Here is a 4,529-nt window from a genome sequence, read left to right as displayed (position 1 = left end):
TCATTCTCACCTATGAACGTGTGCCTGACAACCACCTCCGTTCTACCTTAGATTGAGTGGATATCTCTTGGATCCCTTAATCGGAATCTTCGTGGTATAAGCTAGAATTGATGGCGGCATTCAAGAGATTCCAGAAGGTCTAAACCTTGTCTGTGGTATTCTGAGTAGGATTCAAGGATTGAATGACTGTGACGAGCTTCAAACTCGCGATTGTGGGGCGTTAGTGACAGACGCAAAAGAATCACTGGATTCTATTCCGACATGATCGAGAACCGACAGCTGAATAGCCGTGCTGTGACAGAATGCGTTGAACATTTTCACTGAGAGGACGTGACTGTAGCCATTGACAACGGTGATGCCCAACATACAGCTTGCCATGGAAAGGAGTAAGAAGGATTGGATGAAGACAGTAGGAAAGCAGAGAGACGGAAGGGACAAAGCATCTCCATACGCTTATCTGAAATTCTCACCAATGAATTGCATAAGTATCTCTATCTTTATTTTATGCTTCATTCAGAAATCATCCATAACCATTTGAATCTGCCTGGCTGAGATTTACAAGATGACCATAGCTTGCTTCATACCAACAATCTCTGTGGGATCGACCCTTACTCGCGTAAGGTTTATTACTTGGACGACCCAGTGGACTTGCTGGTTAGTTGTGCGAAGTTGTGATAAAGAGTTGAGATTGCAATTGAGCGTACCATGTTGATGGCGCCATTGATGATCACAATTTCGTGCACCATTGCTCAGATTAGGTAATTTTCTTTTTATTTTTCTTTTCAAAAAGTTTTCAAAAATATTTTTCAAAATTTTTTCTTTGTTTTCGAAAAATTATTCAAAATTTTTAAGAATGAATTCTAGTGTTTCATAAAGTATGTTGAAGCTTTGCTGGCTGTAAAGCCATGTCTAACTCAATTGTATTGAGGCTTCAAAGCCATCAGCATAGAGGCAAGTTAATTGGAATATCAGTTGTTACATGCCTGATTTATATCTTCTAAAGCTGGCTGGCTATTAAGCCATGCCCAACCCTTGGATTGGAGCTTTAGGCAAATATTGAAAGATTCCTGGCTGGCTATTAAGCCATGCCTAATTTTTTTTGGATTTTCTTTTAATTTTTAATTCTTATTAAAAATTTTGGATTTCTTATTTTCTTTTTTTCTATATGTTTTTCGAAAAAATTAAAAGAAAATCCAAAAAAATCATAAAATCATAAAAAACCAAAAATATTTTGTGTTTCTTGTTTGAATCTTGAGTCAATTTTTAAGTTTGGTGTCAATTGTATGCTTTAAAAATATTTCTTGCATTTTTTGAAAATTCATGCATTCATAGTGTTCTTCATGATTTTTAAATTGTTCTTGGTAAGTCTTCTTGTTTGATCTTGATGTTTTCTTGTTTTGTGTCTTTTATTGTTTTTCATGTGCATTTTTGTATTCATATTGTCTAAGCATTAAAGATTTCAAAGTTTGGTGTCTTGCATGTTTCCTTTGCATCAAAAATTTTTCAAAAATATGTTCTTGATGTTCATCATGATCTTCAAAGTGTTCTTGGTGTTCATCTTGACATTCATATTGTTCTTGCATGCATCTTATGTTTTGATCCAAAATTTTTATGTTTTGGGTCATTTTTATGTTTTTCTATCTCATCATTAAAAATTCAAAAATCAAAAAAATATCTTTTCCTTTTCTATCTCAACATTTCGAAAATTTGGGTTGACTTAGTCAAAAATTTTTAAAATTAGTTGTTTCTTGTAAGTCAAGTCAAATTTTCAAATTCTAAAAATCTTATCTTATTAAAATTTTTTCAAAAATCAAATCTTTTTCATTTTTTATTTAATTTTCGAAAATTTAAAAATATTTTTCAAAAATCTTTTTCTTAATTTTTAATTTATTTTCAAAAATTATGCTAACAATTAATGTGATTGATTCAAAAATTTGAAAGTTTGTTACTTTCTTGTTAAGAAAGTTTCAATCTTTAAATTCTATAATCATATCTTTTAGTTTCTTGTTAGTCAAGTAATTAATTTTAATTTTAAAAATTAAATCTATCTTATCTTATCTTTTATATCATATCTTTTTCAAAAATTTGATTTTAAAATATCTTTTCTAAACTTCTTATCTTCTTATCTTTTCAAATTTGATTTTCAAATCTTTTTCAACTAACTATTTGACTTTTTGTTTGTTTCTTATCTTTTCCAAAATCAGCTAACAACTTTTCTCTCTCTCTAATTTTCGAAAATACCTCCCTCTTTTTCAAAAATTCTTTTTTTAATTAATTAATTATTTTAAATTTTAATTTTAATTTTATTTCTTATCTTTATTTTTTAAAATCATTTAACCCCTTTTCAAAATTTAATTTCGAAAATTTCTGTCTCTCATCTTATTCTATTTATCTATTCATTCACTAACACTTCTCTTCATCTCAAATCACTGCCCCTATCCTCACCTTTGTGCTTGGATTCTCCTTTCTTTATCCCCTTTCTTCTTCTACTAAAAATAAGGAACCTCTTTACTGTGACATAGAGGATTTCTCTTCTTTTTCTGTTCTCTTCTCTTTCATACGAGCAGGAACAAGGAAAAAGGCATTCTTGTTGAAGCTGATTCAGAACCTGAAAGGACTCTGAAGAGGAAACTAAGAGAAGCTAAATTACAACAATCCAAAGACAACCTTGCTAAAATTTTCGAATAAGAAAAGGAGATGGCAGCCGAACCCAACAACAATAATGCAAGAAGGATGCTTGGTGATTATACTACACCTACTTCCAAGTTTGATGGAAGAAGCATCTCAATTCCTGCCATTGGAGCAAACAATTTTGAGCTGAAACCTCAACTAGTTGCTCTAATGCAACAGAACTGCAAGTTTCATGGACTTCCATCAGAAGATCCCTACCAGTTTTTAACTGAGTTCTTGCAGATCTGTGGGACTGCTAAGACTAATAGAGTAGATCTTGAAGTCTACAGGCTCATGCTTTTCCCTTTTGTTGTAAGAGACAGAGCTAGAGCATGGTTGGACTCTCAACCTAAAGATAGCCTGGACTCCTGGGATAAGCTGGTCACGGCCTTCTTGGCTAAGTTCTTTCCTCCATAAAAGCTGAGCAAGCTTAGAGTGGATGTTCAGACCTTCAAACAAAAAGATGGTGAATCCCTCTATGAAGCTTGGGAAAGATACAAACAGATGACCAAAAGGTGTCCTTATGACATGCTTTCAGAATGGACAATTCTGGATATATTCTATTATGGTCTGTCTGAGTTCTCTAAGATGTCACTGGACCATTCTGCAGGTGGATCCATTCACCTAAAGAAAACGCCTGCAGAAGCTCAAGAACTTATTGACATGGTTGCAAATAACCAGTTCATGTACACTTCTTAGAGGAATTCCGTGAATAATAGGATGCCTCAAAGGAAGGGAGTTCTTGAAATTGATGCTCTGAATGCCATATTGGCTCAGAACAAAGTGTTGACTCAGCAAGTAAACATGATTTCTCAAAGTCTAAATGGATGGCAAAATGCATCCAATAATACTAAAGAGGCATCTTCTGAAGAAGAAGCTTATGATCCTGATAACCCTGCAATAGCAGAGGTAAATTACTTAGGTGAACCTTATGGAAACACCTATAATTCATCATGGAGAAATCATCCAAATTTCTCATGGAAGGATCAACAAAAGCCTCAACAAGGCTTTAATAATGGTGGACGAACTAGGCTCAGCAATAGCAAGCCTTTTCCATCATCTTCTCAGCAACAGATAGAGAATTCTGAACAAAGCACTTCTAATTTAGCTAATGTAGTCTCTGATCTATCTAAAGCCACTTTAAGTTTCATGAGTGAAACAAGATCCTCCATTAGAAATTTGGAGGCATAACTGGGCCAGCTGAGTAAGAAAGTTACTGAAACCCCTCCTAGTATCTCCCAAGCAATACAGAAAAGAATCCAAAGAGAGAGTGCAAGGCCATTGATATACTCAACATGGCCGAATGCAAGAAGAAGGGAGAGGATGCTTATCCCAATGAGGAAGATCTCATAGGATGTCTCTCAAGCAGGAAGGAGTTCCCTATTGAGGATCCAAAGGAATCTGAGGCTCATATAAAGACCATAGAGATTTCATTAAATCTCTTTCTGCCATTCATGAGCTCTAAAGATTATTCTTCCTCTGAAGAGGATGAAGATGTAACTGGAGAGCAAGTTGCTCAATATCTTGGAGCCATCATGAAGCTGAATGCCAAGTTATTTGGTAATGAGATTTGGGAAGGTGAACCTCCCTTGCTCATTAGTGAACTTGATACCTGGGTTCAGCATACTTTACCTCAAAAGAGACAAGATCCTGGTAAATTCGTAATACCTTATACCATAGGCACCATGACCTTTGAGAAAGCTCTGTGTGACCTAGGGTCAGGCATAAATCTTATGCCACTCTCTGTAATGGAGAAGCTGGGGATCATTGAGGTATAGCCTGCCTTATTCTCATTACAATTGGCAGACAAGTCAGTAAGACAAGATTATGGATTAGTAGAGGACGTGTTAGTAAAGGTT

The 4,529-nt window shown here is 34.7% G+C and overlaps 1 non-coding gene across 1 annotated transcript; it reads right to left on the bottom strand.

Annotated features, from left to right (window-relative positions):
- Positions 1 to 3,096: 3,096 nt before the first annotated feature.
- LOC127744475 (small nucleolar RNA R71) lies at positions 3,097 to 3,204 on the bottom strand. Its single transcript, XR_008005462.1, has one exon. It is a non-coding gene; the product is annotated as a small nucleolar RNA R71 (small nucleolar RNA).
- Positions 3,205 to 4,529: the final 1,325 nt, after the last annotated feature.

This window comes from Arachis duranensis, unplaced genomic scaffold (genome assembly GCF_000817695.3).
Source record: "Arachis duranensis cultivar V14167 unplaced genomic scaffold, aradu.V14167.gnm2.J7QH unplaced_Scaffold_354585, whole genome shotgun sequence".
NCBI classification, from domain to species: Eukaryota; Viridiplantae; Streptophyta; class Magnoliopsida; order Fabales; family Fabaceae; genus Arachis; species Arachis duranensis.
Note: the sequence above shows the minus strand (reverse complement) of the source record. Positions and strands in the feature narration are given on the sequence as shown.